Source organism: Vidua macroura, chromosome 2 (assembly GCF_024509145.1).
Source record: "Vidua macroura isolate BioBank_ID:100142 chromosome 2, ASM2450914v1, whole genome shotgun sequence".
NCBI classification, from domain to species: domain Eukaryota; kingdom Metazoa; phylum Chordata; class Aves; order Passeriformes; family Viduidae; genus Vidua; species Vidua macroura.
Window position 1 is genome coordinate 20446382 of NC_071572.1, and position 22115 is coordinate 20468496.

A 22115-nucleotide genomic window follows, 5' to 3' on the forward strand; every position below is an offset into this window, starting at 1 on the left:
TTATTTCCTGTAGTACACGGATAGAAACCATGGACTGACTGAGCTCATTAGCCATGAAAACATGCTGTTTTGTCAGGCAAGCTTTTGTCCAGCAATACAAAAAATGAGCAGTGAACGAATGAACCCTTCCTGCCCTATAAAACAATGGTTCCCCATGCAGGAATGTCAGGTAATGCCAGTTAGCAGTAAACATGCTCTCTCAGTTGTTTGGAATTGTCACCAGGTTTGTAAATAATCCCCATGCATCTTCCCAGAATACTACATTTCTCGCAGGTTTTAAAGGAAACAGAAAGACGCTTTCTGTGTGTGGAGAGTATTTTCCCAGGTTTTAGTTTAAGCAGCGATGCTCAAGCAGAGCAGGGTGGCTGCAGACACCTGCAGAGTGATGCTCCACAGATGCCTTCCCCGCCTCTCCACACAAATGGCTGAGTCACTCGTCGTTCAAAGGCCCGCCACAGTGAGCTATAGCCTGTCCAAGGCAGACCTGATCTGGCCGTGGCTTGCTTTACAAAAGGTGCACAGCAAAGTAAAGCATCTCAGCCGTGACTCGCACTGTGTATTAATAGCCAGCCTAAGCTTATTTAAGAGCCTGTGGTTGCCATGTGTTGGGGACAGACTGTCGAGCTGCCTGGAAGCTCCTTGCGCATCTTTCAGCACCGGGCAGCAGCACGACAGGGCCGACAGTACCCTGAAATGGGAGCACAGCTCAAGGGAAAGGGGAAGGAGGGCTTTTGAACTGGCTCAGGTCAACTGCTAAGAGTTGGACTCCCTTGTCCACAGGAGGAAGTCGAGCAGCTGATGAAGTTGTGAAGAATTAGGTGTCTTTATACCCTCCATGCAAAGCAAGTGGAACAGAAAGCACTGCTTAGAAGAATCTTGTATTTCCTGCATGCAGATACATACCCACATGCAGAAATGAAGTACATGCTTTTGGTCATACTGGAAAGCACAGGGAGGTAAGAAATAAAAAGAGTCATCGTAATCTGATTAGCTGTGTAATTAAGACTAAACTAGGAGATCAATGAGAGAAACTATAAGGAGGGTTTTTTTCAGCATAGTATACTAGAGAAAAAATGAGAAATCTGGTGTAAATCTAATGGGATAAAGTAACAGATGGTAGGTGGACACCCAAGGGACATGAACTATGCTTAAAGACGATAATGGCTAACAATATGATTAAGAGTACATGCAATCTCACAATGCACTGCATGTAACTGAAATGTAAGTACTAAGGCCATAAAACCCCTTAATATTATAGGTTAGATTTCCATACTTTTATAGACACCTACCAGACAAACAGGAAGAACACTTACAAAAGGTTCTATATAACACAAGTATCTGGGCTATTTAAGGGAGTGGCTCATGTCGCTGTCTTGAGAAACTGGCAAATAACTGTCTACAAATACAATACAGGACCACAGGACACATATAACAATAAATAATTTACTCACTACAGATAAGAACAAGTACAAACCACCGTCATCCAAACAACCTGAGGCCTACCACACACTACATCACTCTGCTGGCCTGTAAGGACCATGGGGGAAAAAGGTAGATCAAACACTACCCACTTTTTTAGTCACAAATATACCAGCAACTTCCAGCAAAATACTGTACATAACACAGTACAGTGTTCTCCCAGTTGGTACAAATGCAGGAGTAGGGATTGTGGTCTAAAGGCTGGACACACAAGCAGTCAAGTCAAGATGGCCACTGATGCTCAGGCATTGCTTTCAATTTTTTCTTGTGCACCATCAAATTTGCTAAAGCAGTCGCATTAAAATATGGTGGTACTATGCCTTCTAAATATTTGCCAATAATTAAATAATACCTATAAACAATAGGTCTATAAACAATATAGCCCAGCTGTAGAATTGCTTATTTCTCCACAAAATAAATGAACATTATATATAAAAATTCCAGATATATACAGATAGATAGATACATAAGTACACGAAACAGTGTTAAATGGAGTAAATGCAAACAAATGATAAAAGAATATATAAACCAGTGCTGCATTTATTATAAACCAGTTACTTATGTAGATTTATTTTAAAATATATCTGATTGCACTCATAGCACTGACAAAGACAATAGTAATGCACTAAAAATCATTAAACACTTAAACTAAAATTCCTCCTTGATCGTCCCTACACAACCAGTTGGATTTTATTTTGCCATCCCAGGACAAGAACAACCTTATAACCAGAAGGTCAGAATATTCTTACTCTGTTATGAGAGCAAACTAAATAATTTCTAAAAGCAAGAGTCCTCTCCCAGGCACAGTCCTTCCTTTGGCTCTCCCATCTCCAACTGGCACTAATTTAAACAAGGGACTGGTAGATTTAGCACTTCAGCTGATATCAATTACTGTTGTATCACGCAAAACACTCCCTGAAGTAATCAAGAAGTAAGCTGCTTATGGAAATAGTGTAAAAACTGCACTTGAAATTAAACAAAAGCCAGTACACAACAGAGACATAACCATCCCCTCTGTAAGAAAAAGAGATTTAAATGGGCAGCTGCATTCTGCATCAGCAGAATTACAACAATTTCTGTGAATGGTTTTAAGGTGCACAGAGAGGTCACTGTGTTCCAGAGATTGGGTTACTGCAAAGCCAACAGATAATGACTACATAAAAGAAGTAACTGGGCACTGGACTGCCTTAAAACAACTGAAGAGAAACAGAATAAGCCAGAATGATGCTGACTCTGATGCAGCTTCAGAGCAAGCATCATCACAACTAATTTACTCACAAGTAGCTTATGAAAACTTCCCAGTATTTTTACAATCATAAAAAGAAAAAAAACCAAAAAAACAAAAAAAAACACACAACAAACCAAAAAAACAAACAAAAAAAACCCCACCAAGTCCCAAACCGCAGATCTAATTTTTTTATTGTAGCGCAAGAAAATGGTGCGAGGTAATGGAAGTGGGCCCAATTAAATGTGAAGTAAGGAACCAACAAGAAACAAACTCTTCAGAAGCCTAAGTTGTAACAGCTGCTTTGCACTGTTGTCCTTTTGTCCATTCTCAGGATCCCACCTCAATGGCTTCTGCCCAATTTTGTCTTAAGGATGCTTAAAGCAGTACTTGTCATACAGGGCAGGCTCCCTCAGCCGAGGAGACAGCTCAAGTCACTGCAGGCCCCCCGCTCTCCGAAAGGGCAGATATAGATAGGCTTCCTGGCACCTTTCCATCCTACAATTTCCTACTGCTATTACACTGATGATTCAAATCTAATTTTAACAAGCAAGCAAGCCTTCTGCTGTCAGCAGCCATTGTTCCAAGACAGAAGGAAAATACTTCAAGCACATTTTCATGCCTTTCAACATCTGCATTCTTGTATTGCTTTTGTTCCTGGAGAGGGGCACAGAGAAGGAAAATAAGGGGAGCACTTCCCAAGATAAGGAGCTCAGATATCAGTGTTGTCACTTACCATTTCCTAAACAAATTAAATTTTCCCAAACAATGCATGGGTGGCAGAAGGGTATTATTCATTTAAGGACTAATGCTTTGAAAAAATCTAAAAAACTTGCTAATGCAACACAGCAAGATTCAAACCATATTCCCCTAAGAACACATAAAAACAATGGCTTTTTTTTTCTTTTTTCAAAAATAGAAAAATATTTTCACAGACTTTGGTATAATTCAGTTCTACACAGCCACAATATTTATCTTTTTAAATAACTAAATATATTAATCTCTTTACAGCTAAGTTCGTGTGTAAATGAAACTGCTTTACCAGTTCAGAAAGAATCAAAAAAAATCCTTGATTATATACTATGTCACAAGATGTGACTATTCACCATGTTTCTATGTGTTGGCATAAGAGATCAGAAAAAGGAAAGTAATTTGAATATTCTTTTGCATATTTTAAGATGGCCTTCAAAAGCCAAGTGAACACAGAATAACATGCTGAGTTATTAGCTGTACACCAAAAGAAATCATCCCATAAAGTGGGCAATATCAGTGAAAAGTTGCAAGATGTAAGATATTCACTGAATATCCTTAGTTCTGAAGATTATTGTAGAAGAAGGGCATAAACTCAGTTCCAATAACCAAGGATAAGACAAGCACAGAAAAGTCTTCCAGGCAAGGAAGAAACAGAATGAGTTACAGCACATTCAAGTTGTTTGTATGACATGTCCTTATGTTTATATTGTATGATTTTAATAAATTGACAATAGGAGATTAAATATATCTGCAGGTCTCCTAAATAAAATAAATACTATACTGTGGTGCTGAAATATGCAAGGTGTTTTCATTACCTAGAATTCATATCCCAGAAGGTTATTTATACATTGGAAAAGGAAATATTTAATAGCAGTTAATACCCTAAAAGGTGCAGAAAATGCTGTCTGTGCAATACACTGCTATACTGTTGTCTCAATGGCAATAGACAGAACACAGGGATCAAGTGTTGCAGTCCCCTTAGACAGACATTGTGTAACCTGCCTAAAGTATTTAATTTGATCTCTTTATTCAAGTCAGTGACATTGGCATTCATTCACATTCAGCAAGTTATTAATTTAAAAAAGCTAAGGAATCTTTCATTTCTTCTTGACTCCAAACTCCATTTGTTCTTCTATAAAATTAATGCCATAAATAAAATGCTGCATTTAGACCTGCTGTGATAGTGCCAGCCAATTTTGCTGCAGATAAAGGTCAAGGAAAAATTTATTAAAAAACAAAATAACATTTTTTTCCCAAACTCCCTATATTAAAGAGCAGTGCCAAGCATTTAAATAAACTCCCAACATAGGTCAATCCTTAATGGGCTTGTAAGTGAGCTGTGTGTTTTAAGAGCTAACCTTTGGAGCATTTTGCTTGCACATCAACTACTGTGTTGCCCTCCAGAAACCTGTGACCATCATCTGAACTAAATAACCAGCCTGTATGAAAGCCCAAACCCTAACTGAAGGCCTCAATAAGCACAAATCCACCAAGACACACAAGTTACCTCCTACCTCTGCTGGGCTTCCTCAAAAGCACAAGTTTTGAAACTCAAACAATCAATTCTTGCATTAAACACAATATTCAAGCACTGAAAAAAAAATGTAATTTAGAAATTCATCTGAGCTGGTTGTAAAAATTTCAGCTAATTGGTTGTCTCAACTTCAACAGTTTTGCCAGATTTATGAATATTGGGGGAATAACAAAATCTGTTTCCTGTTTGAATTCTTCTTTTTCTTATTTCCAGTGCATCTTTTTATTTCAATAGCATCCAAACAGAAAGAACCTTCTCATACAATAAATCTTCACACAGTTATTACCAGATGATGGCCAACTCATAATTTCATTCTTTTAACATAAAAGATTGGATTTTATGTTTTCTACTAGAAAAATTAGCTCCTGCAGAACCACCAAATTTCTGCAGTAAACCCAAATTCTTTGAGCTCCTGGTATGAGAACCACTCATCCACGTTGCACTCCCATACTAGCTAAATATCCTCCATTCCACATGGACAGCAAATACAGTTTTATTTGTTAGTCTTGTAATTTTACGTCAAAACATGGAATCACTGAATGGGAGATTTACGTGCAAGCTGTACAGTATGGCCAGAGTGCACCTTCAGGATACACAGATGGCAACTTCTGAAGGAGTTTCAGATATTATGGGTTTGCACAGATTAAAACAGGAAGACATCACCTTGCTATTCCTCATCACTATCTTTACAACTGAGTAGGGTAACCTGAAATAATGAACGGATTAAGAGCACAATAAGAAAATAAGCAAACTAACACCAAAGACCTCCTGGAGACCAAAGCAGGGAAAAAGGAACAAAATGCTGACATTCAGCTCAGAAACAGCTTACCATAGCTTCTTCCAGTGACTACAACTGGAGCCAGTAACTGCTGTATTTGCATACAGATTCAGTCGGTATTTTAGGGACAGCATGCAGGACAGGCTTCTGGAAAAGTAGGCAAGTACTTCCCATGTGTTATTATCATACAGAATTACCAGAGACATGGCCTTGTGCATCTGGCTTCAAAGCAGAGGAGATACTGCAACCACTGCCCTCCTCATGGCAGGCATGCACCCAAACCAACAGGCTATTTTGGATGGATGCTTAACATTGACTTGACAGGTATGAAGTGGCAGACACAAGGTCTTGGGATTTAATGCAATGAAAAGCAAAAATAGAAATACAAAGGGAAAGCAAAGTATGGCTTGGGAAAATGTAAGATATAACATATTTGGTATGAAAAAAATTCAGATCAGTAATAAGGAAGGTAGGGAAGGAAGGGAGAGAGTGCACTGAGATGCACTCCTAAATGATATAGGAGGTAATATGGGCAGTCAATCTAGAGCGTAGAATTTTAAGGAAGAAAACCACCAGGAATCATGATAATAGAAAAAAAAAAAAAAATTCTCTACAGATTTAGGAGAACCTGGACTCCTGAACCTCCTGATTAAATGAAGGCAGGTTTCTCAAAAGCAAAAAAGTGAAGAACTGACATTTGAGTAAAGAAAGATAATTTTTTTTTACAGGTGAAAAATGGTAAAGTGGGCAAAGAAATAGTGGGATAATTGTTTACAAATATCTAAAGGAAGAATGTGCATAGAAAAAGGATGACATTTTCTAACAGCTAGGGAAACTCAAGAAGGAATACATGGAAAGTGGGGGCTTTTTTGGTGGTTTGTTTTTGTTGGGGTTTTTACATAAAAATATTGAGGAACTAGAAGGAAAGGCTTTTTGGAGGGGAATGACTGTTGGCCTGTAAAAAATTGCTGGAGGGAATACTGCAAAATCCTGCAAAATACTGCTGGACTAAGTAACAGAAAATGAACTGATGGGAACAGTCCTGTATCAGAAGGAGGAATGCCTTGGATAATGTAAAAAAAACACTTCAAGTCTGCTTATCTGTACACTATGCATACAACTAAGATATATTACCTGAAAATTTGTGCTCCCTTTTTAATACAACAGTAATGTACTTTATTACTGAATTTAACAGGCTTTAATAGGAGGAAGCATACATTCAATTATTTTATTACATGCTTTGAATATAAATGGTGAGCATCTGCACTCTAGTTTATTCCTTCCGTCCTCACGCTCTCATAAAAACAGTACTGGCACATTTTAGAATTCAGAGCAGCCCTCCCCAGCCCAGCCGCTTTCTTGGCTGGTTTGCTGGGATCTATATATCCAATCTAATTATTTTGATTCCCATTTCCAACCCTATCAGTGGTGCAGTGGTGCAAGAAATCAAAATGCCAGTCTCCTGAATGTGTTAGAACCTAAAAGCTAACAGCTACTCATTTGCAGAGGCATCACTGCATGGCCCAAAGCCCCTGTCACCAGGCAATTTACATTCAATGTTCTGGATGTGACTCGAGAGGGGTTTCCCAGCACACCAATACAGAGCATTTCATATAACATTTCAGGTATGCTACAGGTTGTTGCATCATCTTATTTTGTCACAGAATAACTGACAAAAAGACCCCCAGCAACGCTTTGTTAAAATTTTGTCTCTTTTTAAAGACTCAAGTCCTTCTTTGTTATTTTTCCCTTTGTTTACTTAAAAGGTAAAAAATAGGATCATACAAGCTTATCTTCCTTTAAGTGATCAGAAGAGAGAGTCAGCAATAATCCTGCCAAAACACCTACTACCCTCTGCAATCAGGGGGATCATATGTTGCTCAGTAGCTGAATTTCCCTGTGGATCTTTTCTCTGCTTAGAAGCTGTCTCCCTCTTGAATTACAGTCTTACTTAGATTACTAATGCTCAGCACCACCAAAAATATTCCCATTCATTTCTCCAGCTTTTACAAACATGATAGCATGATTTGTGTTTAAATGTAAGCGTCACCGTTTTACTTTTTATTATGAATATCATATGTTTGGCAAGCTGTCTGACCTTCCTTATGATGACGAATGCTGCAGCAAACAATTTGCTGTATCTTTAAAGAAATGGCCAATTCAATTACATTATGCCAGAAGCTTTCAAATCCCTCTCTGCCAAATGTCTTTGCTATATCCTGCCACAGACAGCCCATTTGTATTCCAGCACAGTAGGACACTTGTTTTGTTGAAGTACACAGTTCTAGTTAGGTACTATCAACAGAGCAGTATTTCAGTTCTCCAGCTCTGTGCTCATTCCACCCCCTCTACCCTCGGTTATCAGGATTTTCAATTTTACTGACCAAACGTGTATGCATTACTGATTATGTGCATGAAATGCAGTAGTTATCAACTGCTACAACAAAATACATTAGTGGCCAATTACAGGAGCTCTTGGCAGCAATGGTTATCATTCTAGTGGATTTAATCATTGCACTTAAAGTGAAGCTTGAGATTCCCTTTGAGATTACACCACTAATTGCTTCTGTTTTGCCAGTTACTGCATGAGCTGTTTGCAAAAAGGATCACTAAAGATGCTTTCTAAATATGGGAAAGCAGCAAACAGATGAAGCCTCCTGTTATGAGTGTCCCCCCCCCCCAGTAAAACCACAGTGTCAATTTATTCATACCACAATGCTCCTCTACGATTCATATCCCCGTCACCTCCTTTTTCCCTCTCATTTCTTGTTATTTGGGCAGACAGCAGCAATACAGCTGCACTGCTATTCATGTGAATCATGCCACACACTATCATTTATTTATATAGATACTGAGAATATTGCACTGAAAAAAAAAAAAAAAGCTTCCCCCTCTCTTCTGTGTTTGCAGAGAGGATACTACTAATTATTATTATGATTATGACAGAATGTTTAAATGGTCTTAGACCTTTAAAGGAAAAAAAAAAAACAACTTAGACCAAGTACATGATTTATTACACGTACAATACCATCCTAATAGGCTTCCACTCTCCAGGAATTCCTAAAAACAAACACTCCCCCTCCCAAGGAATTTGTAATATAACATATTGTTCTTTAAAAGCTCACATCTACTTCCAGGTAGTCAGTAGTGATTAATTATCTGGTTTACAGCATCATAAAGCAAAAGTGTCTATATATTTTAATGCTGAGGCCCATCTCAGGACTTTGGTACCTTTCAAATGTAGTGATATACAACTTTCCAAACACAAAAGAAAGGCTTCAGGTGAAACAAACAGATATAATTGTCATCAACATTTTAGGTCTGATCAAAATAAGTAGTCTTTCAAAGACAAAAAGAATGGGAAAGGATTACAATTACAGTTTTGTTAGCTGAGAACAAGCTATTTTAATCAATACAATTGTTTAAATAAATTTGTTTGGCTCATTTTCATTAGAAATTTCAGCTACTAAAGCTTTCCATTATCCAAACACCACTCTGTGAACAACAAAGAAACACTCAAAAATATTAAAAAACCCCAACAATCCTCAACAAAATTTTTCTCATGAGATTAGAAAACCTATGTTTGTCTCAACAAACACCAACATTTTTAGGATTTCAGTAGATGCTAGGTTGATAAAACTTAGAAACTTAATTGATCTCTGTGAGATACTGTAGAGAAAGTTTCAAATCCCCAGAGACTTCTACACTAAAAACAGCAGAGCATATGACATCTTTAAAAGCTGTCAGAAATCATAAACTGTGATTTACAAAAATAATAGCAATCTCTGTGAAATTAACTGCTAAAAGAAGTTGAAAAGGCTACAGCACCAGCACCAGTCAGCTTCACTGCAGCCTCTAAATATGGCATGGACCTACCAATCCCTGGAAAAGAACAAACCCCAGCAGAACGAGGGTTACATCACTGATACATTTATCTTGCTTCACCTCCAGATGTGGATTTGCACAGAACCCGCTGATCTTTCCAGAATGGCAGGCACAAGAACTGCTGCACACAGGATGCTCTCAAAACCAAGGCCAGTTCATTTTCATGCTTAACAGAGAAAATCTTGCCCCAAGGCACTCAATTTCAAGTCTGAATGAGAAAATCTGTATGTGATGTGGTAACTACAGTAACTGGCAAATAATAAACCGGGTAAAACACCTAGAGATCAATCCTATATTCATGAAGGAACACACTACACAATTCAATTGGATTATCCCCATTTCTTAGTTCACTAGTTCTTGACTTCTACCTTATTAGACAACAATTAAGGACAATTTTCAAGTACAAAGTAACACAACACTGCCACAGTATCTTTGTCACTATACCTACAGGTCCTCCAGTCCAGCAGAATGACTGCCTTTCTTTTGTATGGGCAACCTCCTGTCTCATGTACACGGGCACAAAATCTAAATTACAATTCCAAGAAGACTGCAATTGTATCTGGAATTTTTACTGCTGCCTTTCAAATGAGGAAACAGGAATAAATCAGGAGAAGAAAATATTCCCAAAATAAGCTGAGCTTATGTAGCACCCAAAATACAAAAGGTTGGGAAATAGCTGTCTTTCATCACTGTCAAAAGCAATAGACTAAAATATGCAGAGTAGGACTGATAACACAGGAAATAAATGAAAACATTTGCTTCGTGTTAGTATAGAAGTTAAAAGAAACAAGGCAAAAACCTCTCTCAAAGGTCCCTGCTGGATTTAAAACAGAGCTTTTGAGCCAACTGGGATTTCAAAACATGCCACTATCATTTAAGAACACTGAACTTCTCTCCTTTAATAAACCTTACACCTGTTCACTAGTCCAGAGACCTAATTCCTAAATACCATACACAGCAAGTGCAAGACAAGGAACCAGAACTTCAATGAGAACTGCTAATGCACAGGAAAGCAACCAGTTACTTACAATACAGTCTCAGGCATTATCTGTAATTCACCTAACTTACAAATCAAAGAATGATAACGCTAAATGCTACCATAATGTATTTCTAAATTAATTAAAAGTCTTATTTGCGCATAGCTCACAAAGCCTGGCAGATTTTTAGGTTACATATTTAATTCTCTTTAATATTGAAAGCAATGAGAGAGATTTTTGTCTACTACTCTACTGCAGGGATAAACACTGTTGTAGATGTAACATCTACAACTTAAACACAATAAATACTCTAGCAAAATGAAATACATTTTTTTATGCAGTGATGTGATGGATATCAATTTTTAAGTTCATGCATTAAGTAGAAGAATATGAATAAACCACGACACAGATTTGGAATAAACAGCACTGGTAACAAGTTTAGACCATATTAAATTGAGAGACTTTCAGCTGGTAAGCATTGTTTTCAAAATTTAATGTAGATACCAGTAAAGATATTCAGCTTAGTAAAGCTCTCTAAAACCAAAGATAATTCTTTTAGCATGAGAAAGAAAGGCTCCAGCTCTAGCAATTGTTTCAGAAAACTCAATTAACTTGCCCATTTTAAAAAATATGTTACCAGTAGAAAGAAATTTCATCCTATTAAAAATTTATCTCCTCATTAATATTACAGATATTTCATATATTAATATCTATGACTAAATAAATGCATTAAATAATAAGTAACACATGAACATACCTTTTCGACATGTAAAATCATTTTTTGCAACCAGAATAATGCTTGGGTTGCCAGAAAAGAAAGCTATGTGCATAAATGGAAAATACTCTTCCTGCCTTTCAGAAAACTGTGTAGGCTGAGTTTGGGACTGGGGGACTCCAGATGCCAAGGAATGTCTACCACATGCCCCATCCAAGCTGATGAAGAAAAGCTGTCCCTGTCCTGTTTTAATGAAAGCAAACCCCAATCAAGACAAGAGTTTTGGTCTCAAAAAACACCCCTCATGAAATGAGCATTCATCCTTTCCAAGACAACCTTCCACGAGGTCATCTTCTCAGCCTTCACCCTCTGATGACCTCATATTTGACCTGACCTTCAGTTTGGCTGAGTCTCAGTTCCTTACTATGATTACAAAACAGCAAGATCAAGTTAAGCTTTAAGAAACTCAGACATTAGTCTTTAGATAAATAACTACAAAGGCAAAACATCAAAATACCAAGAAATCCTGTATATAAGCTATGTTTCGTTCTATGGAGACTTCAAGGGCAACAATAAAAAGAAAACGTACTGCAAAGCACTGAAGGCTCTATAGCACATTCCCTCCCTTGCAGGTAGCCCTACCACTTCTGGTCTTTGTCAATTCAAAAGCCAAAGTATTGTCTGAAGTTACAACTGCAATTAGGTATGGAGATGCTGAAAAATATTTCACAGTCTTAACATTTTGTAAAGCTGATTTCCACTAAGTATTCACTTACTCAGGTGCAAGAACAGTCAAGGTCCCCAGTTTGCCCCAGATTTTCCCTTCAGGCCAGTTTTATCCTTAGGTACCTGTGCACAATAAAAAAAAAAAAAAAACACACACAAAAAAAATTTACATTACTCCTAATAAGTTCATCTCATGATTATATCAACTTTTATGGCCCCAATTTAAAAATTCAGATCTCCAGTTCTTCTCACAGGATTTTTTTCCATCAATGTGATTAACCTGAAGCAAGCTCAAAGCTGTTTTCCCTCAATAAAAATACTGGGGTTTACTTGACCAGTATATATATATATATTTAGATTTACCATGATCCTAAATGAAAGAGTTTTCTGTAAGAAAACTCATGTAAATTCAACCCAATAGATGATGGGATTGCTTGGTTTAGGTATATTTCATCACTTGTTTTTAGGAGTATAAACAGAGAGCACACAGTTAAGCCTTTGTTAGCCATGTATTTAAACTACCTTAAAGCTGTTAACATGTGGCAAGCAAATCCTACATATTCAATTACTGCTTTAAAAATTGAAAGAAGGTTCATGTACAGGTGCACTGTCACTTAGTTAAGGAGCTCAAAAAATAGAGTTATTCTTTCTCCTGGCACTAGTATGAATTAAAAAAACATTTTTAAAATGTGCCATTCAACCATATGGAATCAATTTTTGCAGACATATGGAGTGCCAATTAAATAAGTGTGGCTTTGCTGACACAAAAGTCCACCTGCACGTATTCAAATTTTCCAGAATTAGACCATCTAATTTAGAGCAGCCCATTTAACAGTAAGAGAGTAGAAAAGCAATGTATTTGATATGACACAACCTCTGTAACCAGTCTCCTTAAATAGCAATTGCAGCCTTACTTTTGACCATGGTCAGGATATAATCAGATAAGATGGAATTAGCTCCCCTAAAATACAGCTCCAATTACATCAGATCAAAAGAGAATCATGTTTTGTCTTCTCCATCATGCAAGTAAATATATAACTGGGAAATTAAGCAAGGTACAATTTTTCAAAGAAGATTTTAGCAGAAGTCAAAAGAAATGAGAAAACTGACTGTAACCATTCTTCCTAGATTTTCCTAGTTTTTTTGCACCTATTTTCCCATAATAAATGTACAGAAAGCATGCCATTTAAAAAAACAGAAGTCAACAAGCTATACACACACATCAACACCCTAAATAAAATCCTAATTTAAGATAGGTATCATCCAATGACGTGGAAACTAAGAAATTTTAAAGGTAAACTCTTCAGAAGTTTTTTTTCTGTTTTTTTTTTTTTTTTTCCAAGGATTTGCAGTTAATTGGGCACCCTCGTTCAAATCTAGTTTGACTGACTTTGTAATAGGTGATAATGCACAGGGTTTTTTTTTTCCACAGGTTCTCAACCTCATTCAGTGAATATAGTAGCTAGAAGAGAGTAGTGAAACTCTACCCAGTGGCTGCATTCCACATGGTCACAGCACAGTTCTACACACTCACTGCTCCAGGTTACCCTGTGCTTTCCAGAACAGCACTCTGAGGACAGAAATGCCTGTTCTCAGACAGAGCTCCCTTTGCTGCTGCCAGGTAACAACAGACCCCTGCCAGGGGCATCATGTGATCCCAGAGACAGGAGAACTTCAGAATCAGGGGCACTGCAAACTTTGCTGTCAACCAAGTTCCTAAAACTCATTTTTTCAGAGTATTTAGCTTTTTATAATACCTTAACTAATTTCCTGGATAAGCTGTATCCACCTAGTTTCCTAGTTAAGGTGACACGTCTCCCCTCGCTTGTGAGCTGCCCATTCACTATCTGTCTTAGGGTTTCCACAACAAATAAAAGCACGTTTCCAGAGATCTGTCCTTCTTTGCTACAGTCTTCACACATCTGTTCCACTTGGAAAGACCATACAATTCTGAGATCATAGAATTTTTAACTGTATCATAATGCAAATGTCCAGGGGAGCTCAGTTAACATATTTTAGACAATCTTAATTCTGTGCCTTCCCACCTTTGCAGGACTTGCTCTTTGTAGCTCTTTACTCAAGGCAGCTTTCTGTGCTTGGTTTTTTTTAAGATAGCAGCCATTGAAATGGAGAAGCTCCATCTTGCTCAATACAGATATTCAGTCTCTCTCAAAACTTCTCATCCAAGCCTTACTATTGCCAATCCTATGGACATGTGCTACTGCCTCCATCCACTCTCATCTTTAGGCTCAGTTTCCTATTTGGGATCCCAGTCCTGCCTCCCTGCCTCTTTTCAGTGACCACTTCATTCTCAACAACTTCATTATATGATACATTGCTCCCACTGTGTAACCAGAGTCCCATTAGCTTCCAGCTCTCCTATTCCAGCTCTCCTATACAAGCATTCCTTTTAATCTCAGCTTTCTGCACCCTTCACAGATCTCTTCGTTTTTCCATATCGCTTTTCACCTTCCAATGCTTTTCCCACTTCTTTACTCCCCCACTCACTTCCTGTGCTTCCCTCTTGCCCTGGCAGTTTCCAAATTTCTTCTCAACAACTAACTCCATGTGTTTTCCTGGTTCCTGCGCAGTCTTTGTGATTAGAATGCCACAGCCATGGCTGCTACGCTTTGTGCAGAACTCGCTTCTAATGACGGGTGTTAAAGAGATCTGTACAAGGGTTAATGAGCAGGAATACTTAATTTCAGGATCCCAGAAGAACTGGGGCAGAAGAAAAGCCAAACCAGAAGTGCAGAAATAGCATTTTAGGCATTTAAATACCTCACTACAGAAACCTATATATTTAGATGTCAAGGCAGCTGTATGAAGGTTTTGTGGACTGTAGCTACTTCTGTCTTGCTGTTAGATTAACACCATCCACACTTTTAAATTTAAAAACAAAATCCTTCTACAATGAACCAAAATAAAGTTAGAGTCTAAGTCTCAACCTAAACTCAACCAACATCTCAGTTCACAGCATATACTTTTTTAAACTCATTTTTTCCAAAGAGAAAACAGACCTTGATTCAGTACTGTGGAGGAGGGGAAAAGGGGTTTTAATTAAAAACAGGGTTTTCTTGGCACTATTTACCAAGAATAAGTGTTCTTATCATTATTCTACAGAAGAAAGTAGATTGTAGCATACCTTCATCTATTTTTGCCAGAAAGTATGAGCTAACCAAAGACATCTTCCTATTCTGTCTCAAACTTCCCTGCCTTTGGTGTTTGGGTGGGTTAAGAGCACTTAGGCTGAATTTAAGATGATTTTAGAATATTATAGAATACCAGCTTGGAAGTGACCTCTTGAATCATCTGATCTAACCTTCCATGGCAAAAGCACAGTCTAGGTAAGATGGCCCAGCACCCTGTCCAGACAAATCTTAGAAGTGTCCAGTGCTGAGGAATCCACAACTTCCCTGGGGATATTATTCCAAAGGCTGATTGTTCCCGTTATAAAAATTTTTCCTCTTGTGTTCAATCAGCATCTCACCAAGAGTAACATTTAACCATTACCCTTCATCTTTTCCATGGGACTCCTTGTAAAAAGGGAGCCTTCACCATCTTTGTAGCTGATAAGCCTTCTTTGCACAAGACTGGATAAACTCCATTCTCTCAGCCTTTCCTCACATGGCAGGTTCCCAGCCCTTTGCTCATCTTTGTGGCCCTTCTCTGGACCCTCTGCAGCCTGTCCTCACGTTTTTGCACAGCAGGGACCAAAAGTGAGCACAGCACTCCAGGCGTGGCCTGGCAAGCGCGGAGTAGAGTGGGACAATGACTTTTAACTTATTTCTGCTGGTGATTCCCCTGTTGCTGCAGCACAGCATCCTGCTGGCATCCCTTGCCACAGCAGCACACTGCTCTCTCACATGGAACTCGCTGCCCACCAGAACACCCACGTCCCTTTCCACGGAGCTGCTTCCCAGGTGGGCAGATAGATACCTGTGCAGCCTGTGCTGCACTCCTGGATCATGAACAGATCCCTTCTATGCTAGTACTGTAGTACTGCTGCTGTGGCCATTTAATAAAAGCATACTTTACTTAATGAGTACAGATGAATGATTCAGTGCTAGAAGTTTGCTGAAGAGAAGTTTCTATTACGATTTGGTTCTTCCAACATTGAATCTAAAAAGAAAAAATATCTTCCTGATTTAACTGAAAAAAAATCCCGTAGAATAGTTACTTTTTTATATTTAAATAGCAAATTATCAAAAATATTTAGGTTCACTACAACAACATAACCTTCCAACAACCGTTTTTGTGTCCAACATATAAAAATTAAGCATAAATTTAATACCATTAATGAACATAGTATTTACAAATAAATCACTCATTCCTCTGTTGAGCCACACTGAGTTAAGTACATTTTAATGCTAAAGTGGTGTCTAATTATCTTTATTTGATGCAACAAGGAAATAAAAATGTTCAAAATACTTAGATCTTGCTGATAAGTACGACACATTGAAATGTATGCGTTATGATAATGTATGATGGTATTTTTTCTTATTTTGTTCTGAAGAGGTCTCGAACAGTCACATGAATATATTTAATTCATAGAACTGCTTGTTCCTTCACATCTTTTATTTCCTGCTGGTGTTGAGGGCAGAAAGAGATTTAGCTATCCTGATTCCCATCCCTAGTATTGCCTGACCCAGAAAATTCACCACTGTCACTTCCCATGGAGAAAGGAGGACAGTCAATATGAATCATGCTCTGGGAACTGGGCTTCAAAACCTAACCAATGCAATGACTACAATTCATAGAGAAGCCAATTATCACTTGTGATCTGAGGCATTACTCCAAAGTTGGCACCCTGAGTATCCTATTAATCAGTATATTTAAATGGGTTTGCTAGCTAGGGTAACAGAAAAATAATAACACAGCTATTAGTAGCAGATTGATTCTGAATTAAATAAAGAAAAAAAAAGCCCAACACATACACAACATGAAACCTCTCAAAATACTAAAAAAAAAATCACTGTTAAACTGATCAAAAAGCCATAGAACAACTCTAAGTATTTGCTTCGTTTTATGTTAGGAAATCTTTCAACTCTGATTTTTTTCCCTTCCTCACAAGTTCCTGGCATCCCTTATACCACAATGTTTATATTCTAGTTTCCATCACCAGTGACATGAAAAGTACACTTATTTCACACCTACAGAGGTGGGTGTGGGTCCTTGCCAGAAAGCTCAAGAGAATCATTTACAAATGAAGGTTCATAACTTTGCCCCAAAAACCAGAAGTACGAAGACAAGAATCACCCCTTTCCCCACCTCGTCACAATCAAAAGTGCCTGCGCCTCCCCAAAGACTGCAAGAAGGAAAATAATGATTCTTACCATCGAATGGTTTCCTGACATGAAAAATGTACCAGTGTTATAGTGACAGAATCATACAATGAACTCGTTCAAATCTTCCAGGAAAGGATCTGGTGGGGAGGGTCTGGCAATAAAAAGGTTTTTTGCTTAACAATCTTCATTCAGAAGAATCCCAGCTCAGCTCAGAAGATCTCTCTTTATAGAGCAAGCAGATTTTAGCATCATTGCTATAACTGTTACAGTCTGGCTGGTGCTAGTTAACTTGGTCACACAGGTAAGTCCTAGAACATTCCAGCAAACAAGTGATCTGGGATTATACTTGATACAGCCTACAGCCAATATAGTTAACATTTCTTTGATCCTTGAGCTTCACACTTCAGAGCTGAGGGAGAGAGAAGGTGTTGATACTTTCAGGAACCACTAATTACAGGAATTCATCATGAAGGGCATTGCTAGAAAGTAGTAGAGATGTTTAAATATAAACCGCGCAGTTGCAGTCACACAATTGTCCATGAAAGGTTTCAGTGCACTCTTCCACCCAGACTGATGATCTGTAAGGTGTTGAACAGAAAGAAATTTTCCACAGTATAAGTCCCTTCAATTAAAACAATCTCTAGCACATTTTTTTGTATTTGATCTCAAAGTAAATTGTAAGTCAGATACATTTTAACAGTTTAATGTAAATGTTATGGCCAGAATTTTTGAAAGATTTGCTATTACATTTAGTCACACAAGCAGATGTACAGTCTTCTGAACTCAGTTCATTTTTGAAAGAGAATTCATCCTGAATGGGAGCTACTGCTTTTTTATGGTAAAAAATAACAGTGACATTCAACTGGCCTCAATTATAACATTAATGATCTACTCTAAGTTATTTGTCTCTTTCTGAAATACGTGTAAAACCACGTGGCAAGTTATGAGTAGAAGCAGGAACAATATCCTACTTTACTAGTTCTCTTCCTTGAGAGTGCACCACTGCCTAACAAGGTATGTTACAAATACCCAGGCTTACATCCTAAGATTTTTTTTTTAATGACAATAGTCACATAAAGCATAGAGCCTTTTCACAGCTAACTGAATGTTTGGTGGTGGCCTGAGCCTATCAACACCAGAAGTTATATCTTACTTTTATCTGGCCCTCCAATTAGACACTGAAAATAAACTTTCCCTTAAAATCCTGTCTGGAATAAAATCTAGGAAGCTGTAGCCCATCCTTTATCAGCCACTTTTTCACTTACTAATTTAAGAACAACACTTCCTCCTGTTGCACACTTACCAGGAAGCAGCTATGCCATGAATATGTTATAAATACTACGCCCCTCTCAGGCTGCAGCTTTCTGAAAAAAAGAAGACGACCTAATGGAAGCACTCCTTTTTCTTTGTTTCCCACCCACATTCTGGTTACCTAATACCAAATGTAGAGCTTTTGAAAGAATTTCACATCTCATTTTGCTTCTATCGTTCCCTTCCTGAATCTTGAGGCCACTGATGACACGCTGACTTCCCTGCAAGTCTACTTTCTCACAGAAAGGCCAAAAATGCAAAGGTAGAGTGATAACCAAACTGTAAGACACCCCTTACTGAAAACAGTTCTTCTGGGCTACAGGAGGTGACAAGTAACTGAGAAACTTCTCTGCACCAAACAGTACAGTTTGAGTAGCAGAAAGAATGCAACACCTCCACTGGACCACCAAGCCAGTGTTTCCCTGTGCCTCGGCACAGCTCAAAGACATGGGATGACCCTTTCGGGATGAACATGCAACTGCAGGCAGCCACACAATCAATGTTCAGTTCTGCAGTTTCCATTGTGTATCTGCTCCACGTGTCCTAAACCCCACAACATGCTTCTCAATACCTTACAAAAGGCAAAACAGCTATAGGATAGGCTACAATTATACTAAGCTTTAAAACTTGCTATTTTCCATGTCTTTGCAATAGCTGCATGTTTTTAGTAATTGCTAAGCAGCAACTTCGCCTAAATGATCATGGTAAGTGGACTGTGTTTAACACAACGAAAAAAGAACAAAAATATCCATTGTATGTTCTCTTTCCTGAGGGGACCCATTCATTCCTGACCCCAGATCTAGTAATTGGTTCCATGATGAATGTTAGAAGGTGGGGACTAGAACAGGGGACAAGTAAAATATGTTGTTAATAAAGGGTTATTAAAGGGTTTGGAAGAAGAGCAGAAAAAGCATGCTTCTCTTATCCACTAGCAACCACTGGAAATACTGAAGCATGTTGTTAATGCCAAATAAATATAATCAAAACAAGCAGTTTCAGTCTCCCTTCAGACCCCTTGGAGACCTCAATACTTCAAATCCAAAGACTCATCTCATAACTTAACTTTCTATTGTCATTCCAGAATAAATCTCCTGTGCAGCTTATTAAACTGCCTTCGCTCCTGCTCCAATCTAAGTCCATCTTTTTGCTCACTGCAAAGAAGGATCATTGGACACAATATTACAAATGAGGTCTCAGGAAGGCTTTACAAAATGCTATTAGCATTTCTCTCTCTCTATAAAAGTATCAAGTCTAATGCATCACAGAAGCACATTAGACTCACAGCAGCATCACACTGGTGGCTTAGAGTCATCTTAGTAGCATTATCACAGCACTTTACCTAATTCAGACTGCTACAACCATTAAATCATTTACACAACCTCCTATGATCTTAACAGATGTTCTTCTCATTTTAGATATTTGTATACTGAGATAAATATAAGTGTGACCTGTCTCAGACAAGGCACTGAGGGCTTGCAGAGCTGAATTAGCAACTGAAACTTTCAAATTCTTAATCCTAAATACACACCTCTGAACTCCAGCAGCAAGCAGATGAACCACACACTGCACAGTAACAAGCACTCCTATACTCCACACCAAATGCCTATGCTTGCACTCAAAAACAATTTCTAAATGGATGGTTCTACATGGCCACTTGTCTACCATGTAATTATATCAGCCTGCTGAGGAGCCACACAGAAGATACCCAGAAAGGCCAAACCTCCACCTACTTTGTGTCCTCAGCCAGCACAAAAAGTGCCTTTTTGTGGCAATTCCATCCAGACAAGTCACTGGGTTCTAGGCCACCTCCTCTCACACGTACTTGCTCTTAGGTGCCAGAGCGAAAACTGCTCAGTGATATCCACTTCTACAGAAGCTTACATCAACACTGATATATTATGCAGAAAAATGTATACAGGATTCTGAGTTTATAATTTGAATACTCTTTTTGTTCAAAAATTTAGATCATATGGAAGTGTCAGTCTCCTGGTTTCACAAGAAAAAGGCACAGAAAATCTAAAAATGCAGAAGCACAAAGTCAAAGAATCATGATGGCCAAAGGGGCTAACTGGCTGGTACAAAACAGCTTGGTGGTGCTTACACAAGTCAGTAGGTTTTAGCTACTCACATCATGGTGTTAGTTTCACTATTACAATTAAATACTCTTAACAAAATCCAATCTTTGTGGAAAGTTTCCCAAAACACGAACATTACTAGAACTAGACAAAACAAGAACTACTTTCCCTTAATGCTCAGGATCTCTTATTTGCCAAGAAATGCCATGCATGTTTTGCAGTCACATTCCAAAAAGTATTTTTTCTACAAAGCAACTAGCAGAGCCAGAACTGTCCTATGAGCTAAGGACATGGGAGCTTTTTTCTATAAATAAAGCAAGCATTCAGAACAAGTCAATCAGAACACTATCTTCTCAGAAAAGAAATATCTTAGCTACACTCAAACTTGGTTTCTCTTTTTCACTCATTATCACATATATACCTTAACCATTTCCTGTTTACATCCAACTTCACAGAGTAACCTGCTACTGGTACTGGAAACAGCTCAGAAATAGCTAAGGCACACAGGATAACTTCTGCTAATAGCCCATGGTGTAGAATTCAATGTTTATAAAATTAAATACTGCAGCTGTGCACTACCTCAGAGAAACTGTAGACAATTCACTACATTGCTTCCACAGATGAAATATGTACCTTCTAGATATTTATGTTTTCAGAGCACTTTCATGCATCGCTGAAGGAAGGTATGGACCAGAAACAACTGAATTGGCATGACCCAGCATGTTACTGCTAGCCAGCTGAGCTGAGTCAGCTACAGGAAGAGGTAGATATCCTTCACAGCTACCTCACTGCCCCAGCAATAGTGAGGGGAAAACCTATCCATGCTGGCTTAGGTTTCATTTTACAACAGAAGTGATGAAAATCCATCCTCCACCCAGTTCTCCCAAGGCTGATCATGACCCATCTCATACAAAACTGCAGCAGCACTCAGAATTCTGTTAAACTGCATTAGTGTAATTTGTCCCAGTCTGCAAAGACGGTTTTCTGTCCTCTGTGCTCATTAGCAGGATCTGAATGTATCAATTTGGCCCTTTGGCCTGATAATGGAAAAGGTTATGCTTCCCAGAAATTGCAGATAAGTATCAGGCACAATTCTGGTGAGGTTCCTGGTCTGTAACACCTGGAATATGAAATACACATACTTTTGACTGAGTACATGCTTGACTCACACTGACAAGAACTAAGGAATTGGCAAACCAGGACAACTATTTCCTGGTGTTTGCAGTTGGGATCTATGTACATTATTTTTATACATGAAAATTTCAGTATCCATACAAAAGGTACTACTAATACTAATCCTCCATAATAACAGATACTAACATGGACACATCCTTCTACCTATACTAACAGATACTACTTTTTACTGCTA

General features: G+C 38.2%; 1 protein-coding gene across 2 annotated transcripts in view; it reads right to left on the bottom strand.

The window, feature by feature from the left end:
* TBL1X (transducin beta like 1 X-linked) overlaps window positions 1-22115 on the bottom strand; it is a 192592-nt gene that overhangs the window by 125596 nt on the left and 44881 nt on the right. The window contains exon 2 of one of the 2 annotated variants that reach the window (XM_053972154.1): window positions 12123-12195. The exons of the other annotated variant lie outside the window; for it this stretch is intronic. The gene's annotated coding sequence lies outside the window, so the exon portion shown is untranslated. The remainder of the gene's footprint in view (window positions 1-12122; window positions 12196-22115) is intronic. 2 annotated transcript variants of the gene reach the window in all.